The 25133-nt window shown below is 37.3% G+C and overlaps 1 pseudogene; it reads right to left on the minus strand.

Moving 5' to 3' along the window:
• Window positions 1–7925: 7925 nt before the first annotated feature.
• Window positions 7926–22184, minus strand: LOC149247066 (putative CoA ligase CCL9; annotated as a pseudogene).
• Between the last annotated feature and the right edge of the window lie 2949 nt (window positions 22185–25133).

Genomic DNA, 25133 nt, shown 5'->3' on the forward strand with positions numbered 1-25133 from the left:
TTAAGCACATAAAAGGAAAGGAAAACAAGGTTGTAGATGCCTTAGGTAGGAGAATCCAAGTAAATCACTTTGCAACGGTAAGTTATACAATAATAACAAAAACAATCACAATAACAACATGGGGGATAAATGGGCACAATAATAACAATAGGGGGATACACTAACAACAATAAGGGGAATACACCAGTATTATAGGGACCTAACACATGCAGAGAGGGACTCGGTGGAGTATTAATGTAGGAAGGGAAAGTAGTGTTCTATGAAGCCATAAATTTGAATAAACATGAGGAAAATTATGTGACACATGATTTAGAATTGGCCACTATAGTGCATGCTTTGAAAATGTGGAGGCACTACCTCCTTGGCAGGAAGTTCATGCTCATGTCAGACCATACTCGACTCAAGTATTTGTTTGGACAATCGAAGTTGAATGCCAGGCAAGCAAGATGGTTGACCATGCTTAGCAAGTTTGATTTTGATATTAAGCACATAAAAGGAAAGGAAAAGAAGGTTTTTGATGCCTTGAGTAGGAGAATCCAAGTAAATCACTTTGCAACGGTAAGTTATATAATAATAACAAGAAAAATCACAGTAACAACATGGGGGATAAGTGGGCACAACAATAACAATAGGGGGATACACTAATAACAATAAGGGGAATACACCAGTATTATAAGGGCATAACACATGCAAAGAGGGACTTGGTGGAGTCTTAATGCAGGAAGGGAGAGTAGTGTTCTATGAATCCATAAATTTGAATAAACATGAGGAAAATTATGTGACACATGGCTTAGAATTGTCCACTGTAGTGCATGCTTTGGAAATGTGGAGGCACTACCTCCTTGGCAAGAAGTTCATGCTCATGTCAAACCATAGTGGATTCAAGTATTTGTTTGGACAACCGAAGTAGAATGCTAGGAAAGCAAGGTGGTTGGTCATGCTCAACAAGTTTGATTTTGAGATTAAGCACATAAAAGGAAAGGAAAACAAGGTTGTTGATCCCTTGAGTAGGAGAATCCAAGTAAATCACTTTGCAATAGTATGTTTGTTATGAAACCAGCTCACAAAAAGATAGAAAAGATAGATCAACGCCTTAGAAATAAGCCTCTTCGAGGGGGAAACCTTCTTTACATCCACAAATTAACAATTCTTGGATGATACAAATGAAAAGGCCTACTTTCTATATATAAGAGTCTAAGGCGTCATAATATAATGAGAGCCGACATAACAACAATAATGTAAGGGCACAATAATAAAAATAGTGGGCTTCTATGGGGCACAATAATAACAATATGGGGACTACATGGGCACAAAAATATAATAAGGGGGTTGTACTAATAACAATAAGGGGTTACACTAGTAGTATAGGGGCCTAACATGCCCCTCTCCTTGAAAAAGTGTTTTCCTCAACGCTTGATTATTTCTTGATGGTTCTGCATAAAATTCTTGTCCTCCCATGTGAAATCTTCAGCGGGTAATTTCTTCCACTTGATGAGATACTATGAAATCGATCGATTTCATAGCTATCGGGTTCTTGTTTCTATGATTGCTCCAGGTTCCAATATGATTTTTCCTTCCTTGTCAAGTTCTGGCAATATTGTTTGAACTAGGATCTTCTGCAACTTTTGAATGAGTGGCCACACTTCTTCGTCCTTCTTCCATTCATCCCTTGCTTCGTTTATCCAATATGGCTGGATAATAGAAATAACAAAAAATAATGCTTCCACATCCTCATCCTTTCTTGAGAGTGCATCTGCAACAACATTTTTCTTCCCTTTTTTTGTAGATGATTTCAAAGTCATAACCCAACATCTCTGTGACCCATTTTTGTTGTTCTTCTGAAGATAATCTTTGTTCTAAAAATTATTTAAGACTACATGATCTGTTTTTACCTTTAAGTGTCTTCTCATTAGGTAAGGTCTAATGTTTGGAGGAACGCTTCTTGGAATCAAATGAATAGCATAATCATGATCATGAATAGGTGGGAGGCCTTCATACCATAAAAATTGATTTGGTTCTAAATATAAAGATCCAATATGTACCTTTTGTAATAGTTTCACCTCATGTAGATCAAAATATTGCTCCATCTGTAGTATCCAATTAACCGAATCCTTGCCATCAAACTTCCTCATATCGCCTTTCCTTGATTTTAGGAGCTTGATCTTGAAACAGTTGTAACTATGTAATTTCGGATCTTCCAATTCTGAAATTACTACCTACGGTAGCCATCTACGTCCTCTTTCCAATGCCACCAATCTTATCAAAATTGGATTCTCCAAGTAAGATTTATGCACAATCTCCCAAGATGACCTGATTATATACCTTTTTAGAAGAGCGAACTTGTATGAAGTTCCACATGTCACTGTTTCAACCTTCGGACTTGAAAACAATACAAAGAAAAGTATATCCTGTCCTATTTCTGTATATTCTTACCAAATTTCAAAATAATGCTTAGAGCAGAAGTTATGACGATTTTCCCCAGGTCACCTGTTTGGAATGTAATTCAAGAGCCTGCAAAAACCATAAATGTCTTCGACTGTATCTCCGAAAATATAGCGAAACATGATCTGAAATTTGGGCCCAAGCTTCACCAAGATTTCGGCTCAAATTGGGTTTAATTTCAGAGTCTGGAACTTTGTAGAAAAACAATTATAACGACAATTCCATGATGACCTGTTTGAGATGGAATTATGGAGCTTGCAAAAACTCTAACTTCCTTAGATGATATCACCGCAAATATAGTGAGACAAGATCTGAAATTCAGACCCAAGGTTCAACGAGATTTTATCTCAAATTGGTTTTGTTTTTAGCTTCTAAAACGTCGCTGAAAAAAAGTTTTAGTGAAAATTCCACGATGAACTGTTTGGAGCAGCAAAACCCTAGAATACAAAGCTCTGATACCAAATGTTATGAAACCAGCTCATAACAATAACAATAAGGGGTTACACTAGTAGTATAGGGACCTAATAAAGTTGGTATGCAACAGATTTGGAAGAAACAATCAAAAGCATTGGACAATTGGACAAAAATTACCAACAACTAAAAGAAAAGTTACAATAAGGAGGTGAGGATGAAGGATCTCATATCACTGAGGATGGCCTAATCAGGTTTAAGGGCAGAGTTTATGTTCCTAGCTGTGATTAAATAATGAGGCTAATAATGAAATAATTTCATTTTAAGCCTTACTCAGGCCACACGGGGTATCAAAATACTATCACAATCATCAAAAGGTACTATTACTGGTTGAATCTAAAGAATGAAGTGGCAAATTTCATAGCAAGATGTATGGAATTCTAGTAGGTAAAGGTTGAATGCAAACACTAGGAAGGATTGTTGCAGCCTATCCCTATTCCAGGATGAAAGTGGGGGGTAGTCTCTATGAATTTCATCACAGGATTGCCAAAAATAGCTAAGTAGCATGATGCAATGATGGTGGTGGTGGACAAACTCAATGAGGTATCTCATTTTGTAACAGTCAAATCCACCAATTCTGCTAGTGATATAGCACAAATATTCATAAAGGAGATTGTTAGATTGTGTGGCATCCCCAAGAAGATTGTGTCAAATAGAGATGTGAAGTTTACTTCTAAGTTTTTGAAGGAATTGTTTGTAGGATTCAGAATGAAATTAGCATTTAGTACCGCCTATCATCCACAAATAGATGGGAAAATAGAGAGGAATAATCATATCCTTGAGGACATGTTAAGGATGTATGTGATGCATCATCCCAAAAAAGGGAAGAATAAATTCCACTTGTGGAGTTTCCATACAATAATGGACACTAGGAGTCCATAAGGATGAGCCCCTTTGAGGCATTGTATGGCATGAAATGTAATACTCCTATTAGCTAGAGTAACCCAGTTAACAAAGTGCATGTATGACCTAACATGTTTAGGGATATGGAACAACAAGTTTAGATCATAAAGCAAAATCCAAAAGTCGCACAGGACAAACAAAAAAGCTATGCAAATAAGCATAGGGTGCACAGAGAGTTCCAAGTGGGGAAAAATGTCTACTTGAGAATTAAACCCAAGAAAAGTTACTTAAAAATGGGGACATGTGAAAAGTTGGCACCACGGTATTGTGGACCTCTTGAAATTCTTGAGAGTATTGGAACAAAAACATATAGGCTGGCTTTACCTCCATCAGTTAGAGTTCATGATGTTTTACATGTTTCTTTATTTAAAAGATATGTACGAGATCCTAATAATGTGACTGATTGGTCTATGCTACAGGTGGAACCAGTGGGAGAGTTCCAACTAGAACCAATGTGCATTTTGGACAAAGGAGTCTCATGCTTCATAATTGAGTCATAGAGAAAGTCAAGGCGAAATGGGAGCACTTTGGGCCACAGGAGATGATGTGGGAAATGGTTGATTCCATGAAAGCTAATTACCCTTTCTTGTTTGATGATTAAAAATAAGTATGTATAATTGTAAATATTGTATAGAGATATGTGTATAAATCTCCATGGAACAATGTGTGTACCATTTTAATTATGGCATTGTATAGGTGTAAATGAACACTAAGGGTGGTGTTCCATCAAGGGGGATGGGACTATAATAGCCCCACCCAAGGTTCTTGTATGAGCCATGCTATAAAAGGATGTAAATATTTTGCAATGTGTGAAATAACAGAAAAAAATGGGATTGATTCATGGGACATGGATTCTAGAGCTGGGGATGGACAATTGTTGTTTGGGATGCTATGGTTTCTTGTGCAAAGAATAAAACATGAACTTCAAGATATCCATTAAAGGTTGGTTGGTGCATGAACTAAAGGCATTGGCTCCTGAAATTAAATGGGCTAAGGAAAAGTAATCAAGCTCATGCGTGCTTGAGAAAATACAACAAGAAAAAGATGACAAAATTTATGAAGGGATGCAATAGAAAGGACACAACAGTAAAGGAAGAGGTAGGAACATTGACCAAGAAAAGGGAGGAGGCATTCAAAAAAGAGAACTGGGGAAACGAGAGCATTATAGGGAGAAGGAGAATATTCTGAGAGAACAAACAGAGAGGGAAAGATCTGAACTCCTGAGGGAGATCATTATTCATAGAAGGGAGAGAAAAAAAGGGAAACCTTAGAGAAAAGAGGCATTCAAATAGGGGATAGGCGAGGGTAGTAAAGACCCTCCTTCCACAAGGAAAAAAATAAATTTCTTCCGCGGGGAAAGAAGAAGTTATTCATTGATCGAGAAGAAGACGAAGGCGAGGATGAAAAGCTAACCTCCAGCAGAAGCTTTCAGGAAGCAAAGATGAAGAGAAGAGAAGAGAATGGGATTGATTCTCTGTCCCTGGAGTCTGTGGGTTGAGTGCTAGTCTCTATAGCCTTGTAACAACTTGGATTCCCTAGAGGTTGTGTGTTGAGATAGGATTCCTAGAACCCTATAATAGCTTGGGTCCCTAGAGGTTGTGGATTGAGACAAGAGGTCTCTAGAGTCCTATAACAGCTTGGGTCCCTAGAGGTTGTGTGGAATGAAATATCTGGAGCCTTGTAATAGCTTGGAATTCCTTGGAGGTTGTGGGTTGAGCTAGCTACTCTGGAGCCTTGTAACAGATTGCGAAGAGACCATCCTGAAACCAAGACAAAGACAACCTTGAATCATAGCTCCTGGTTACTACCCTAACTGATACAATGGTTTTTGCACTCCCTAGGAGGGGCTGAAACACAATATGTGCATGAGGGGATGAGGTTGGGCACCTCCGGATTCCCCATGCAGGCAAGAAAGAGATAAACAATGGTGGGGATTGAGGCAAGAGGTCCTCTGTAGTCCCTGGTTTATCAGGTAGCTTGAGTTTGGTATCAGCAACAAGAATTCCCCCTAGACTTTGGAATCTAGCTTGGGGGTGACAATTGCAAGTAGCAGTGGCTGCAACTCTCTATGGTTGTGTGAAGAGTCGCAGTCCCACACTCAGTTTACCTGAAGGCTAAAAGATAAGTTTTTGTGAATACTGGTGCAATTAATGGATTATGTTGTATTGTCATTTGTAATAGATGTGGATAAACATGGACTGCAATTGTGTTGTTGTGTATATACTTGTGATGCAATTATGAAGGGATATTTCCCTTATTTGTATGTTGATTATGGCTATGAATATGTATGTGTACATGTGTGTTGTGCTTACATGTAAAATTAAATAAGTTAACAACCTAAAAATGGTAATCACAAAGTATCTAAAGTTACAGAGTGGAAAAGAGCCCCATAACAGTGTTGCCTAAGCTATAGAGTAGAGGCAAACTCTCACTCTGAATAAAATGCTCATCTGTGTCAGAAATAATACAATAGCTAAAATTAATGAACTCAATGATCTATTTCAAGCCCAAACCATGAACAGTTAAAATAAGTGGGTTTGAGACCCTTTGTATTAATGTACAATTTATAATAAAGACCCTCTGGTGGCCAGAGTCGGTTATTATATACATGGAAGTATTCGTTTACAAGTTTTTGTACCGATAGGAAAGAAATATGTGAAGGATCAAGGGAATGTTCATGGGGCCAGTCATGCCCGGCTGTCATATTTCCGTGGTATTTAGCCTTACTTATGCAAAATCCTCTATTCTTGCCACTGGGATTTTGGCAACAAGGACTACGGGTCCCCGCCAATAGCCAAATGCTTTGGCAACCCAAGAGTGTCACTGAGGAGCTACTTAAATAATTCTTATGGACTCTAGAACAATTGGCGTGTAGTAGGAGAGGTGGAAGTTTCTTGGAAGCTTGCACCAAGATTCTTGTGAATGTTAGATGCAAGAGCGCCTATGTCGTTATGTGAAGAATTTCCTACCCGAAGGCAGGGAAGGCTCACGGGTTAGGAGCCCCTCAATGTAGCTATCACCCAATCTCAAAATGGGTAACACCATGGAACATCTTAATATGACTTTGACGGAGTGGAAAGGTCTTGAAGTGGATTGAGAGGCTGAAGATACCCTTGAGACCAAGCCGCAATCGAAATGACCATCTTGAATAAGTTTATGTGATGGTAGATCTAGTCTCTGGGGAGAGAGCAGAGACCACTACCCAAGGTCCTACATGGTGCAGAGCCGAAGTCCTTTGACCGAGCCATTAGAGAATGTTAAGGGAAGGGCTTTCCTTGTGGTGAAAGGGATAAAAACCTTGAACTTATGGAAAGGATCGGATAAGGCTTATCCTCTTTCAGATTGGAACCACAAGTGGGAAAACTTCTGATTGGAGTGGCCATATTCTCTTCTTACATGATTGGTCATCTGACATGGACTATTTGTAGGGTCCATGATACCAAGAAAATAGCCCATGGATTGGAGGTCAGAACCAATGCTTCAGGGCAACATGCAAATAATAAGGCTGACCCCGACTTAGTCGGAATTCGGGAGGTCAGGTTGCATGCTTATTGACAGATGTGTGGTTGATGTGCCAACCCAACTAGGTTGAAGGTCATGGTTTGGGTAGTCTGAAGAAAGACAAGTTACGAGCTCCAGGTTGGGCCGACCCTAACTAGGGCAGGAGATCAAGGGTCAGGACGTGAGGGGGTGCTATGATGTAGGAATATGTGCATGTCCCGACCATCTGCTCACCTGTTGATCGGATGAGCCCATGGTGAATTGTCGCATGGTAGTGTGAGATTGGTAACTGCCATTCTCTATGCGAGGAAATATATTGAAACAAATGAAAAGGAAAAAAAATTAAACTGAGGGTGTGGCCCTCCTAATCCCATTCCCATGACCGGACAATGGGGACTGGATTCGCCAGTAACAACTCTCCTACCTCGGTAAGGTAAGGGGGTATGTTATACTCATCCACTGTTGGTTGTGAAAACAAAACAATGTCTATTACCATTGGTGATATTTTATATCCTGTAAAATAGCTTCAAAATTTTAGTTTACAAATTCATCAAAACCATTTATTCCCATTTATTCCATTATGTTACAAGTTTATCCTAGTGATTTCATTATTTGTGTTTATTGATGAGCTCATTAATCCATCCAATGAAGAAAAGGTATTCATCATTTTCTAGGTAACCCAAGTCTCTTGTGTGAAACCACCTGAATTTAAAGGCGATTTTATTGGCTTCATGATTATTTTGGTATCCTTTGGTGATGATCAAATCCCGTATGAATACTTTGTTGCTACATATTGGTTTTTGAGCCACATTGTTGTGATCTAGAATAACTAATTCTTGCCCTACCGCCTTGCCCATGGACCCCGGTTTGTGAACACTACGATGTGGCAACAGATTGGATGTGATCAAATAAGAAGCCTTTGTCATCATGTAAGATTCAAGAATAGGAGTGCCCAATTCTTCCTCTAGACGTTCCAGTATGGTTGGAGCAAAGGATGCACCGTAAATTCTAATGAATAGTAGCTTTTAATACTCGCTCTCATGCTTTTTGTTTTATCTCTCTAGTAAGATTTGGTGGATGGTGGGCACCGATTTGTACCAGGTGACGTCGTAGGTTTTCATGTTGGTCCAAAATGATGTGGCCGAGAATCAACCTACCGAAGAGAGGACAACGGCTCCACCATCGACGATGGATGAAAGCAACGGTGCTACGAGACCGTGGACATGAAAAATCAACACGACAATGACCATCAGGTCAGAGGGTGAAAGCTCATGTTAGCATAATAACGATTCTATAATGCGGAACAAACACTTAAAAGAATAAAAAAAAACAAACTTTAATACCCAATAAATCATACCTCCAACAATTAATGCTACTCACACTCCGATACCAGACTTTCTGCTATGCTTAAGGCAATCCACTTCCCTTTTTTTGTCATTTTTTGTTGTTTACAGCTGAAGCCAAAAACGTTGTCTGACAAGTAGCTTCAAACTTTGCCCACTGTCTCTACGGACTGGTTTACCCTGAGTGTCTCTGGCTATAGCAAAAAAAAATATATGGGACGACTCCACTTCTACCGGCGAAAAGGAATTAGGGAAAAACTCAACGAATCTGGGTTCAGACACATTTTTCCTGGATGAAAGAAGATGGGACCTCTCTCTACTCCACTCTCTCCACCACCACTTCAAAAGATCTACACGTCAAGCGCAGATAAAACAACAAAATCAGCGACCTTAGAATTTAAAACCACGCTACACCACACAGACATATATATAAGTTCTCCACAAAAACACTGCTTAATGCACCAATCTGTACACACTCGCCTCACTCAGAGTCATTATTATGCTTCACTACTCACGATGGAAAACAACCTCTAAGTAGCCCAAACCTCTTACCGCGTGGGACTTCCAAGCTCTGCTCACTCTAATTTGATGGTGTAAGGTTGAAGGGGATTGAGTTGTGAGCTTGGGGACCAAACAGAAGTATTTATAGCCAAGATTCCATCAAGTTTCTGTTGGCTATGTGTCAAGTGTTCCACAGAACATGGTAGAGAACTGCAGAGGGAGTAATGGACCACTCTAGGAGCTCCCAACAAGAAATTAATTAATGGCAGATGGTTTCCGTAATTGAAGGAATCGGTGGTAGACCATTTCCAAATTATCGGCGGCCATAAAGGGAGACATAAAGGGAGCTAACATTCCCCCACTTGGTCCATACTTCCAATATTAATGTCTCATCTTAAAACCCATTGAAAATATGTATTAAGTAATAGATACATGAATCATGGCGATAAGTCCTCTAATGATGAGTATTATCTTCCATGTATTACTATGTATTTATTTCTATTAAAATTTATGTGGCAACAATTTCTTAATGAATAAACCTTATGTTTATTCTTGGTCCTACACAGATGAATTCTCTCAAATCAAATTAAGGTGCACATAAATATGAGGAAAACATCACAATAATTAAGTATTGCATTAAAATAACATTGTCCATACAATGAGAAACTACACAATGGAACCAAGTCCCATATTCATTACATGATCCTTGAATTTAAATGGTTGCATGCCCTTAGTCAAAGGATCAACGATCATCAACTCAGTGCTGACGTGCTCAATGACCACTTTCTTTTCTTTAGCACGTTCCCTTATAGCTAAATACTTAATGTCGATGTGTTTATTTCGACTCCCACTTTTGTTGTTTTTAGCCATAAAAAAAACAGTTGAATTGTCGCAATACATTCTCAATGGCTTAGAGATAGAATCCATAATTCTAAGCCCAGAAATGAAACTCTTAAGCCATACACCATGTAAATTAGCTTCAAAAAAGGAGACGAACTCGGCTTCCATAGTGGAAGTGGCAATGAAGGTCTGCTTGGCACTCCTCCATGATACAGCTCCACCAGCCATCATAAAAATGTATCTTGATGTTGATTTGCGTGAATCAACACATCCAGCGAAGTCAGAATATGAGTAGCCAATTAATTCCAAATTGTCCATCCGTCTATAGACAAGCATGTAGTTTTTGGTTCCTTGAAGGTACCTCATTACTTTCTTTGCAGCTCTCCAGTGGTCTAAACCTGGATCACTTTGATATCGGCCCAACATTCCCACAACAAATGCAATGTCTGGTCTTGTGCATATCCGAGCATACATTAGGCTTCCGACAGTAGAAGCATATGGAATGTTCTTCATTTGTTCCCTTTCAAAGTCATTCTTCAGGCATTGGTTCAAATTGAACCTATCACCCTTCACAATGGGAGCGACACTTGGTGAACAATCCTTCATCTGAAATCTCTCTAAAATTTTATTAATATAAGTTTCCTAAGACAGACCCAAGATGCCTCGGAATCTGTCTCTATGGATCAAGTTAATGCCAATGACATAAGATGCCTCACCCATATCCTTCATATCGAAATTTTTAGAGAGGAATTGTTTCACCTGATGCAGCAAACCCTTATCATTGGTTGCTAGCAAAATGTCATCCACATATAAAACAAGAAAATGGAATTTACTCCCACTAACTTTCAGGTATATACATTGATCCATAATGTTTTCTACAAAACCGAAAGAAGAAATTACATTATGGAATTTCAAATACCAATGGTGGGATGCTTGTTTTAAATCATATAATGATTTCTTGAGCTTACAAACCAGTTTCTCACCATCACTAGAGGGGAATCCTTCAGGTTGTTTCAGGTAAACCTCCTCCTCTCGATCTCCATTGAGAAATGTCCTTTTCACATCCATGTGTTGCAACTCCAATTCAAATGGGCTACTAGTGCCACTATAACATGCAAGGAATCTTTCTTAGATATAGGAGAGAAAGTCTCCATGTAATCGATTCCTTCTTTGTAAGTGAATCCCTTAGCAACAAGTCTTGCCTTGTATCTCTCAATGTTTCCCAATGAGTCTTTCTTTGTCTTAAAGACCCATTTACATCTAATGGCTTTTGCACCATTAGGCAACTTAACAAGATCCCAGACTTCATTACTATTTATAGAATTCATCTCTTCCTTCATGGCATCGAACCATAATTCTGATTCTTTGCAGCTCATAGCTTGTGAAAAAGACTCGGGATCATTTTTGGCTCCAATGTTGTAGTCAGATTCTTGCAGATACACAACATAATCATCAGGAATTTCTGATCTCTTTGGTCTAATAGATCTTCTTAATGATGTACCATTATCTTCCTGAGAATTATGTGGTTCAACTCGTTGTTTAAAAGTTCTTAACAACTCTTGAACTACCTGATCTACTGGAATGCTGTCAGCATCTTGTGGAACTTCAACAATTGGTTTTTCAACTCCAGTTTGTACTTGAGGGGTGTTGTGAACAATACCAATCTATCAATTGAGGTGGAAGGTTGAGATTTTGAATGATCCTTCTTAGAAACTATGTTCCTGGTTTCATCGCTCCCACTGATCAAGTCATTTTCAAGAAACTTTCAATTCTTGATTCCACAATCCTAGTGCTGTGAGATGGACAATAAAATATGTAACCTTTATACCTTTCAGCATATCCAATGATGTACCCACTAATGGTCCTTGGGTCTAGCTTCTTCTCTTGTGGATTATATATTCTCACTTCAGACGGGCATCCCCAAACACGCATATGTTGCAAACTCGGTTTCCAACCTTTCCATAATTCAAATGGCATTTTAGGAACAGCCTTGGTTGGAACCCTATTTAATATATATACTATTGTCTTAAGTGCTTCTGTCCACAAGGATTTAGGAAGATTGGAGCTACTAAGCATACTTCGCACCATGTCCAATAATGTTCAGTTTCTTCTTTCTGCTACACCGTTTTGGTCGGGTGAACTAGGCATGGTGTACTGGGCAACAATCCCATGCTTTGAAGAAATTTTGCAAATGGCCCAGGTGCTTGTCCATCTTCTGTGTATCTACCATAATATTCTCCACCTTTATCTGATCTCACGATCTTAATTTTCTTGCTGCATTGGTTCTCTACTTCAGCCTTAAATATCTTAAAGGCATCTAATGCTTTGTTATTTTTATGAAGCATGTAGAGATACATATATCGTGAGTAATCATCTATTAAAGAGATGAAGTATCTCTGACCATGTGAGTCCATGTCTGGACTACATATATCAGTATGTATGATATCTAATATGTCTGAACTCCTATTGACACCTTTCTTTGACTTGTTGGTTTGCTTTCCTTTTATGCAGTCCACATAAGTCTCAAAATCAGTAAAATCCAGAGTATTAAGTACCCTTTCATTCGCCAATCTTTTAATTCTTTCTATGGAGATATGACCTAGTCTTCAGTGCCATAACTTAGAGAAATCTTCATTGATAACACATCTTTTAGTGCTAGTGTGAACATGCATTGAATCCTAAGTGACATTGCTTTGTAAATTAATGTAGTAAAGACCATTAGACAAAATACCATTCCCAACACAATCAGATTTATAAAATAAACTAAAGGATGTTTCTGAAAAGTTAAAGGAATATCCAAAAGGTACAAGCCTTGAAACTGAAATCAAGTTTCTAGAAAAACTTGGAACATAAAAGGTCTTTTCTAATTCTAAAACAAAGCCACTACTTAAAGTTAAATAGCATGTTCCTATAGCTTCCACATGCAAGCCCATCTTTTTTCCTGATAAGATGCTTTGCTCACTTCCCAATGGCTTCCTTAGGTTTTGCAAACCCTGCAAGGAATTCGAAATGTGAATTATTGATCCAGAATCAATCCACTAGGTGTTAATATTGACATTAAACATATTAGATTCATAACAAACAAATGAGATTAGATTACCTTTGTTCGCAAGCCATTTCTTAAATTTGGCGCATTCCTTCTTCATGTGTCCCTTCTTTTTATAGAAGAAACACTTGGAATCCTTCTTGATATCGGCTTGGGGAGGTACTTTACCTTTCCCTTTCTTATTGGCTTGAGATTTTCCCTTTCCACGCATTGCCAGCATTTCACTTTCTCCCAGTTCCATCACCGGTCTCCCTTCCTCTTGAACACACATGGTCATGAGTTCATTAATTGACCATTTATCCTTATGTGTGTTGTATGATATTTTGAAGGGTCTGTATTGGTGCAGGATGGTGTTCAGGATGTAGTGCACCATGAAGGACTCTGATATTTCAACCTTGAGTTTCTTCAATTGAGCCACAGTGTCCCTAATTTGCATGATGTGCTTGCGTACACCTTTCACACTGGTGAGCGTTAGGGATGAGAACTTCATGACTAGGGTGCTTGCTAGTGCTTTGTTTAAAGTGATGAATTGATCATCAATGGCTTTCAACAAGTCTCGGACCTTTTCATGCTGATCAACAGAACCACGAATACCAGCTGAAATCTTAGTCTTAATGAACATCATGCTTAGACGATTAGATCATTCCCATCGTTCATAAAGCATGATGTTTGCTGCAGTGATGGTATTAGTGAGTGTTGGTGGTTCATCTTTCCTAATAGCATAGTCTATGTCCATCCACCCTAAATGAAGGAGAAACCTCTCCTTCCAAACCTTATAGTTATCTCCCTTAAGTTCAGGGATATCACAACGAATTTCAGAGAAACTTGCAGGTTGTACAACTGCATAATATTAAAGATCACATGCTTATGTTAAATTTGAGGCCTAAATAAAATTTCATGCTTTACCAATGTAAATCATGCTTAAAATTAAATCTAATGACATAAAAAATGTATGTGGACTAAATTTTCAATTCAATCAGATTTAATTATTCTTTATGATAGAATTTATCAAATTACTCACTTAATTCATAATTCTAAAGGGTATATTATGATTATAATTTGATATAAATTCTATCTTAGATTTGAACTTTATGATAAAACTATTAATTCATAATTCCTGTGGGTAAGTTATGAATAATTTGATATTTTATCCTAATTAATTATATAAATATAATAAAAATTCTTGTGGGATAAAATTTATTATATTTAGTATAATTAATTACAATTAATGTCTAAATATTCTTTATGTGATCCTAATCAATCATAATATATAATATTATTTAATTAGAGATGCTGTGGCTATTCTCTAATCAATTAAAAATTATATGGATCACTAGACATTATTTCTTTTATGCATAAAAATTAGCTTGATATGAGAATAATGATAATTTGCATAAATAAAACTATAATATTCATGCATAACATTCAACGATGGGTCTCGTATACTCATCCAAAATAGCATGTTTTAATTAGAGCAGAAATAATCAATTCATGCAAATTAAATATGAGCATAGTTAATTGCATTAAACCAAAAAAATATTATAAGCATAAAAATTGAGCAAAAATTAGACATATTTCCAAATAAATGCCTTAATTTAGAAAATTCTTAAAATATGGCATTTAGCCAAACAGAGCATGTCTATAAACACCAAGGTAGAGATAAAAATTGTTCTGATACCAAATGTTAGCATAATAACGATTCTATAATGCGGAACAAACACTTAAAAGAACTAAAAAAAAACAAACTTTAAGACCCAATAAATCATACCTCCGGCCATTGATGTTGGTCACACTCCGATAACAGGATTTTTGCTACACTTGAGGCAGCTGAAGCCAAAAAGGCTATCTGATAGGTAGCTTCAAACTTTGCCCGCCATCTCTACAAACTGGTTTACCCTGAGTGTCTCTGGCTACAGAAAAAAATATATATATGGGATGACTCCACTTCTACCGGCGAAAAGGAAGTAGGGAAAAACTAAACGAATCTGGGTTTGGACACTTGATTCCTGGACGAAAGAAGATGGGACCTCTCTCTACTCCACTCTCTCCACCACCACTTTAAAATCTCTGCACGTAAAGCGCAAGTAAAACAACAAAACCAGCGACCTTAGAATTTAAAACCATGCTACACCACACAGACATATATATAAATTCTCCACACACACACCACTCAACGCACCAATCTGTACACACTCGCATTGCTCAGAGTCATTACTGCGCTTCACTACTCACGATGGAAAACAACCACTAAGTAGCCCAAACCTCTTACCCTGTGGCACTTCTAAGCTCTGCTCACTCTAATTTGATGGTGTAAGGTTGAAGGGGATTGAGTTGTGAGCTTGGGGACCAAACAGAAGTATTTATAGCCAAGCTTCCATCAAGCTTCTATTGGCTATGTGTCAAGTGTTCCACATAACATGGTAGAGAACTGCAGAGGGAGTAATGGACCACTCCAGGAGCTCCCAACAAGAAATTAATTAACGACAGATGGTTTCTGTAATTGAAGGAATCGGTGGTAGACCGTTTCCAAATTATCAGCGGCCGTAAAGGGAGCCGTAAAGGGAGCTAACAACTCATTCACGCCAATGATGTGCTACGTAGATGCCACAAAATTTAGTTGCGTTAACGGAACTCCCTTAGGCTAAATGGTCATCATGCCCCTCACTACCCTCGGAAGCCACAAAGTTCAACCATGGGTGGAACTCGATGGTTGCATTTTTGTCGATGTCATGGTAGAATTTTGTTACAACCACAGAGAGGCCCGGCTTTAAGGTGGCCCTTTCAGCTAATGAATATTCTTTCGTTGGCACAATCAACATTTTGTTCCTAGAATCCTCTAAATAGAACTTGAATTCCTCTTGTGTGTAGGAATAATTAAGTGGTGTTGCAACTGCTCTTACCCTTATCACCGCAAGGAACAATATGACGTATTGTGCTAAAGAAACACAACTTATTCAACGAATTGAAATTTGAAAATTAACTTATCATCCCATGAAATCAACTTGAAAATAATTATGGCCGCACAATTTTCCCTTAAACACTCCAGAACACATCTGGATTGCACAAACAACTTGGAGGAAGAGGAACAAAAATGACTTCTTTGTCCTTGTTCTCACCTTTTTGGTCCTCATTCTCTCCTCACATTATTGTCAGAAGCCGATGCACTTCTCCATCACTTCCCATCCAAGCTGTTGAAAAGTGTAACTAGGTTCAGTCTTCATAATGACATGTAATTATGATTTTATCTAATGAGATTTAAATAAGAAAAATAAAAATATATATATTGACTTGCTTCATGGGTTTCATGAGCAAGGGATATTGTTTTTGAGTCAAGACTCCCATTGAGAGTCTTTAGGATTTATTTGTCATTTAGTCATAAAATATTAGAGTCATTTTCATGTAAATGAAGTCATGTTGCACTTTGTAAAAGGTCAATATTGTCTATGTAAAGTATCCTCCAAGAACTTGTCATATATCCTCTTCAAGTCAGCCTACAAACAATGGAAGAACATGCTATATAAATTCAGCCTAACTCCAGCAATCAAGTCGACCTAAAGATCATGTGGAGAGGTGTATAGATAGATGTATTCGGTCTCCATTCGATCCAAGAGAAACTCGACCTGAATTCAGTGAGACAAAAGTGTGAAGAAGAGGCAGAATAAAAGTACGAAGAGAGGGCAACAATGTAAGGACCTGTTTCCTATTATTAGAGCCTCTATTTCGTTATACACTAACACATCTATTTTACTGTTATTTTATAAATAATAAAAGGAGTCTGCTGACCTTTTCACATAGCTTTAAACATTTAACATCTAATCATTTTATCATAAGCAACATAAATTAAGGTGAGCATTCCATTGATATCAACTTAACAAGAGTAGTCCATGGAAAATACCTGTTCCGGCGATTGATGATGATACCTTCATCTGATAGCTCCAGCTGAACGCTCCTTCTGACCGACCCAACCAGATTTACCTCCCAGCCAACTAGGAAATAAATTCCTAGCCCAGGAAACCTCCACAGGTTCCCTAGCCCTCCGTGCCCAAGTCGAACCAGGTATAGTGTGTCCTCAAGTAGAATATGCAAAACTAGATAATGATACTTTCCTCCTCTCAAACCCAAGAAACCTCCACAGGTTTCCAAGGTCTCCCAAAAATCATAACAAGGCCAAACAATCACAACCAACCCCCACAATCCTAAGCAAAACTCCAACTCCCCTCTTCTTCCTTCCCCCTTCCCTTTTATACCCTCTTTCCTCAACCACCTCTCATTAATGTCATTAACTCTCACCCATCCTTGGTTGACTTCTCTTCCAAGCTAGAGTACATTTGGAATTGTGATATGAATTTAAAATTGAGAATTTAATGGGGAAGTACATTTGGGAATGTGAAGTGTAATTACATGGGGAGGACCATGTCTCCTCCTTAGTAAATGTGAGGGTACATTGGGGAATGTGAAATGAATAAATATATATTGATGATAAGATGGAGAGGACTTTGTCTTCTCCTTATTAAATGTGAGGGTACATTGGGGAATGTGAAATGAATAAATATATATTGATGATAAGATGGAGAGGACTTTGTCTTCTCCTTATTAAATGTGAGGGTACATTGGGGTGTGTGAATGAATAAATATATTTTGAATTAATGGAAGGAGACCATATCCTACACAATATTCAAATTGAGAAGGTAAGTGGGGAATTTGAATAATGGAAATCATAAATTTATTTTAGACCAATATTTCTCAATATTTTCAGATAATGTAAATATTAACACAATTTGTAGGATAAGATTTAAGTGGGGCATTACATACACCCCTCCTTCAGAAAACTTCGTCCCGAAGTTAGAATGAAAAGATACAAGGAGTTTGAAAGCATAGCAAACCAGAAAGAGTTATAGCATTAAAATTCGATGAGTCAGATAATGGCATTACTTCCCATCAAGAGTCTCCAACTGATCTTTAGCTTCCTATCCACCTTGACCTACTTCCGTTCCCACCCTATCCATCCTCTGCTGCTCTATCAGTGGCAACGGCCATACTAACCACTGATAAAACCGACATGGTGGAAGCGTCGAATACCTCGACCGAACTTTCCCCAGCAGGCATCTGGCAATCATCATCACACGTCTAGGGGGAGCGTTCAGCTGTCCTCCCCACGATTCCAGGTTTCGGAGGATACACGGTGGGAAACACCTCCACCCCTCCTTCAGAGCACGGACCACACTACAGAGCTAGTTGGATTTGTCATCGAATAATCTAGTCAGGTCGTCTTGCCACCTGTCATTTGCATTTTACTCATGTCATAAGAGTGCATATCAAGTAGATACCAAATGTAATAGAACAATGTACATCGTACCTTTCCTCATTGGTCATCTCGACCTTCCCCAATGGAATAGTATATATCAAGTAGATATCAAGTGCATAAAGTGCATATCAAGTAGATACCAAATGTAATAGAACAATGTACATCGTACCTTTCCTCATTGGTCATCTCGACCTTCCCCAATGGAATAGTATATCTTGGTTATCATATGGTTCTTTCCAACCTGTAGTTTAGTTCTCATCCATGCATATATACAACCACAAAATAGATATAGGTACATGATCTTAAACATCATGTTTATTAAGCCCAGTGTCCACGTGTCAATTTTTGTTGTTCATACTGGAAATAAATCTTACATTAGATAAATCATAATTTCACTAAGTCATTGATTAGATAAATCATATCTATATAAGCCTATACGATGCAACAATAACTTTGACAAGTCATGCACTAGATAAATTGTAACCAAGTAAGTCATACATTTGGTCATACATCCAACATGTCCATCATCAATATCCAATCCATCAATCGATTTTCACGTGTCCAACCAAATGTATATAATGTTCATAAATAACATGGAACTGCAAAATAGAACCTTAACATAGGTGGCTATCTATGTTAAAATGGGCATCATAAATGCTCATGTGACATCCTTGTGGAACCCTTCAATAACAATTAGAGTTGAAACAGATTCAACTGTCCATCATGGAAAATAGAATTTGAACCCGTATATGCTATAAGGTGGTACCAAAACCAAGATAATAGCAAGCAACAAATTAGTGCACTATCAATTCCACTAGGAGGTGTTAGTATAAGTTTTATGCATATAATTTCTTTAAAACCTTAGTGAATAGATAAGTCCCAATCTTCCAAACCCATTTAATTAATCTTGAAAATAAAATAAAAACTCCAAACTTCAGAACTGTTTCCAACATGATTTTCATACTTTATTTTTTTTGTAAATTGAGAGGAATGTCCTGTAAATGTCAAAAGGTTCAAATTTATTATATATTTAATCATTAGTACTAAAACAATATTGTGATATATATTGCAGCTCACAATATGACCAGACAATTGAAAAATAATTAAATGAACGGAATAATCTCCTTTTCCCTGTTGCTATTAGTATATCCTCTAAATGGCACCGCATTTCTAAAGATGCCTACTCCTTTCATAAGTGGCCAGTGACCACAAAGTTGCGAAGAAAGTTGAGGGTCTTTTTATCCAAAACCAGCAACACATTACTTTTCACGATATTTTTATTCAACACTAGAATAAGGGTAAATGTGTATCCTAATATTTTCACTAGAAAATTCTACCCCACTAGACCATCTTTGTAAGGCCTCCATCTGTTATGCACCATGCAATAATTGTTGGCATTAGCTTGCTATTCAACTTCCTAAATCTTTCCAAGATAACCCCTGCATACTTGGTTCGAGATATAAAGATACTTTCATTTGTTTGTTCGACTTTAATACCAAAAAAAAAATCTCAATAAGCCCATTTTTGTTATTATAAATTCTTTCTCGACTGCTAATCTAGATTCTTCTATGGATAGATTATTTCCTGTAAAAATAAAATCATCTACATACAAGCAAATAATTATAATTTCACCTTCATTGCTAACTTTGATAATTTCACCTTCATTGCTAACTTTGATGTAAACTGTTTGGCTTCCTGCTACTTTTACTAAAACCATTGCTCAATAGTTACGGGTCAATGCAGTTATACCAAGCATTTGGCAACTGCTTGAACCCACACAATGCTTTTCTTAACTTATACGTCATTGGGAAAAGTTGATTTTACATCCATTTGATGGACTTATCATTTGTATTGAGCTACTATTGCCATGACAACTATAACAGTTTCCATTCTTTGTACAAGAGCAAAGGTTGGATTATATTCTCTTCCATATTGGCGTTTGCACCCTTGACTACAAGTTGTGCTTTGTGCCTTTCAATTATGCATTATACATCATTCCTGGGTTTATAAACTCACCTCACACTAATAACTCCTTTTTCTGCTAGAAGATTTACTATCTCTCACGTCTCATTTTCCTCAATTGTTTGGATTTCTTCATCCATGTCATCACACCATTTTCTTTCTTTTACTACATTCTCAAAATAAATAGAATCAGATTAAAAAAAAATATAGCAAAACTCACAAAGTCATTATCATCATCTTCACACTTGGATATCTCATATATTTCTTACAAGTAGAAAAGAGTCTTCATCTTGATGCACCAGATACCATTTTCCCATCAAGCTATGGTACACTACTAGCCATCTCAAAACTGCAAAATAAACACCAAAAAGCCTCCCAATCTTCTTCTCCATTCATACCTTTTACTTCTCTTTTGCATATAACGATGAATAATCTTCTTCTCTATTCATACCTTTTACTTCTCTTTTACATATATAGATAAAACAGCTCTGCAAGTTTAGAAACTAACTTCCACGATTCTAATTTAATTGTCAATAAAGTTTCAGGATCCATAGTTTGAGTAAAGGAAAAATGTTACGCTGGTAATATATGATAAAAAGAAAGAATATATTCATAAACCCAGCACTTCAATTATCATCGAAATTTAGAAAAAGAACTAGGAGAAATAAAACACAACCATCTAAAATTTCCTAAGTAATGGATCAGTATATAAATCATGGTTGAGGCCACCATAAGTTGTTAGATTCGAAGGCTGATATCGATACTCGAATTGGTCGTTGAGACATGCGAGGCCCAGGGAATCTCAATCGCCAGACTATCAATTTCCCATTCCAGTTATATATCGATATATTCATTTTCCGATCCATTACCATTACCAACCCACTGCTATTAACTGCTACTGAATCCAATAATGGAATGTTGCATTTTGCCAAACGGTTCTTTTTTTTTTTTTTTTACATCACACCATACTTCTGCTTCATTCAACTTCCATATGCGAACAGAGTCATGGCCCTTGTGCTCCACTAGCACCACTTGCCCATTGTAATCCCCTAAATTTTCAGGACTAATCCTTTTGCATCTCTGTGGCAACGGGATTTCTGTCCACAGCCCGTCGGCAATATTGAAGGCTACCATGAGATTAGGGATGGGATTCGGGGAATTGGGAGGCAGAGACACCCAGTAAAACTTGCCATTACAGAAGATACCCTTTCCAGTAGGCAAAACTATACCTATATTAATGCTGTTAGAGCCAAAGTTTGAAACTTGGTGTTCAATTTTTTTTTTCTCAGATGAAAAAAACGATATATTCCTTATTTGTAAGTTACATATTCTTCATGGCCATGCATCTCAAACAGTAGCAGTACAGAGAGATTTAACCGAGCAAAACTGCGATCATGCATCATAAATTGTCCCTATAGACAGTCCAGGAATCAAAATCGAAATCTATTCTATACTAATCGTTGATTGCACGATATATCTTAATATTTCAGTATAGCATGTCTAGTATGCTGATAGACAATATGTAGCACATCTGTATTGTTGTCACTACCTGTAAAACAAGGTAAAAAACAGAGAAGATCAATTTGCTATAAAAAAAAAAGGGAGGAGAATGTCCGGTTTAGAAGTTATCCGGGTAATGGCAGAATCCCGGCCTCCAACCAAGTCTCGTACATCTTTATCTCTATGTGGAGACCATCCAGTTTTTCCATGATGCCTTTTTTTTTTTTTTTGGAGAGACCGTCAGCCTCTGTATTGAAGTCCTTGCTGATATGCTGTATGGAGGAGCGTTGTAATGAACTCCAGATTGTAGTGATCTGTTGTAACCAACCTTGTAGGGAGGATTTGCAGATAATAGCCTTGCCTCTGACATAGTCTATGACGACTTTTGAGTCACCATAGATATGAACAGATGAAATATCCAAAATGCCATGGCCTAGGCCTTTGTGTTGGTGTTCAATATGTCTCTTTGAAAACTTAAAATTCTGATTTGTTACTGTACCTTTTCCCATGTGCTTTCCAGATGTGGATATGCGGTTTTATTTACTATTTGAATCTATTCTGAACTACAATTCACTATACAATAGTTGCGTCCATCAACATGGTGTGAGTTAATTAAATTCTAGTTTCAGTTGATTAATAATTGTAGACAACAAATTACAGTTTCAGTTGATTAATAATTGTCTCCAATTATTCACCATAATTCCATAATTATATTCACCATTATTTATATAAAATTGGACTGATTTGCTTGTGAATCAATAGGGTGATGAATAAGTCAATTTGCGGACATGACAACCCCTTCCACGCCTCCAAAACTCGATATATGATAAGTCTTTGGAGAAATACAGATGCTAATTTCTCAGGCATTCAGACTTCGAGAAAATATGTTGCTTCTTTATCATCGCTACGGTCATGTCATTCACCTATTCTACAATCAGAGTTGGCCTCGGTATCGCTAAAGTAGTAGGTTCATTACAAAGGGTATAGAGAACTCTCGATCATTGCACCACCGAGGCATGGTAGAGACAGAGTACTGAAATCAACAGTGGAAGGACAAACCCATCCCAGTTCAGAGCAAAGGAGACCAACTCAGATTAGTCCAAAACTTTTTTGAATGCTGACCTGGACATGCCATCGCTTTGTTCTATTCTTTTGTCGTAATCTTTAGGGTTGCATTGCTGTGTTTTTTGAATTTTATGTGAAATGTTGCATAGTATACAAGCGATCTTGTCCCATAGGCTGGTTGGCCTTGCAGAAGGTTTAATAAAATCTTATCTATCAATCTATTCTTGCAGTTTTGTCAAACATCCAATCTTTTTATCTATTCCATCATTTTCCCTCTCATTCCACTATATTCCTTTATTTCTGCACTCTTTGTTTGTTTTCATGTATTTATATAGAAGGAATTCATGATACTGAAGCTATAGACAGGTTTGGAAATTACCATTAATCCATGGGGAAGAATATACTCCTTGTAAACTGAGATGGAAAGTTTTTGGGTCTAAGTAGATTTAGTTGTTGTCTCCATATATATATTGATGCTGGAAGCATATGAAGACTGAGTTAACATAAGCCTATATAAAATATATGTTACCCATGTTTCACTCAAACACAGGGAGGGCTAAATATAATGTGGTTGCCTAAGAACCAAATTCCTTTAGGAAACAGCTGCTATCAACATGGTTCAGGCAAATGTAATGTAAAGCAACAATGAGGTCGTCATTGAGGTTTTTGCTGTAAAAGACTGAATGACATAAGAACAAAAATAATCCTACATGAGGGCTTGGTATTCTACTATACATAAATATAAAGTCAGTAACGTCAGATGGAAGCAACAACTCACACCCTTTCAGAATCATGAAAAATGGTGATCAAACACATGTGGCTATCTAGTTGCTATGGTTTAGATCAAATTAAATGTTTGTAGATATATCTATCATAATGAATGCATACCAAGTGGTAAGAGGTATAATCTTGGGAGGATCTTCTTAATTAAACCTAAAGACAACTTTGTCCCACTTTTACTTGACTAGGCAGAAATCGTCTCCCACCTTAAGATACAACACGTTTAGCTTGATAATGCAAACTGGAGGGATTCCAAAGTTGTCCAATTTCTTGCCTGAACCACATTGCTTCTTATAACAATAATCAGCGTTGGATTGAGTTACTGTTCACCTTCAATTAAAGAGTAACAGATTGACAGTTATTTATGTTATCTATAACGTTGAAAGTTTTTCTTTGTTGGACTCTTCTATATGTAACTGCAGATCATCTTCTTCCTACATCCATATATACATGAAGTGTGTCTTGAAGGTGCACCCTCTACTATAGTTAGTATCGGCATTTCTGCACAAATGTATATGATGTCTTGAAAAGTTTTTTTTTTTTCTTTCGAATTTTGAACTTGCCTGTGAATATTGCTCTCTGTTTTGGAGTTATCAACACAAGGGTTATAATCTACAGGTATATCTCATTGTCTCTTGTATTTGCTTCTCAGCACTTACAATTATCAGAATCTTGTTCATGTTATGTTGTTTCTGCTGGATTAGAAAGACAGTGTTGCATTTCATGCATCTCAATTTTTCATTGACAAAGAGTAAAGTGAACTCACTGTAATTTCCACTACCAGGAAACCTATCAAGTACCAAGCCGAGTACCGAATTAGACTGCAATAAAGTACCCAATAGAATAAACACAATTCAGAAGCAGAGTTCCACATGTTGAAAATTTCTGGAATGGCTACTCAAGCACAAAATAGAATAGAGTATGAACAGAATTTTCCGGACTGGAAATTTCTCATATTCTAGCGCATTGATGACGATATCCTGTGATAATGATATAAGTCTGACTGGTGATATCCTTATAATTGTTCTGTTCCTTGACTTTTTACTCAGAATCAACAATCCCTGTCAAGTATATATATAGCCCAACTATTGCAAGGCTGAATTAATGTTCCTGGATGATTGGATACTTTCCCACCAGCCTGTATATGTCAATGCCTTGCTATATCTATAAACTTGATTATGATAGTCCATGAAGAACTACACCAGGCTGAAAGCTAATGCAATTCACACATCCTACACTGCCTTTTCATTTACCAATATGTTAGACTACACAGACATGCTATAAATGATGAGGCTTCAATGATTTGTACATGGGTGCTAAACTTTTGTTAACATGCTTGAGCTATATCATCTCTTCAAATTGAACTCACTTTTGAGGACCAAATTCCCAAATCAGACGTACTGATGTTACTGATGCCTCAAGAATATGACAGATTTGAATCTAGATCATCCACAAGGATCAATTCTAGTTTGAG

Source organism: Pinus tabuliformis, chromosome 7, assembly GCF_031772625.1.
Source record: "Pinus tabuliformis cultivar Carrire ecotype Pingquan chromosome 7, CPIR1, whole genome shotgun sequence".
In the NCBI taxonomy this organism is placed as follows: domain Eukaryota; kingdom Viridiplantae; phylum Streptophyta; class Pinopsida; order Pinales; family Pinaceae; genus Pinus; species Pinus tabuliformis.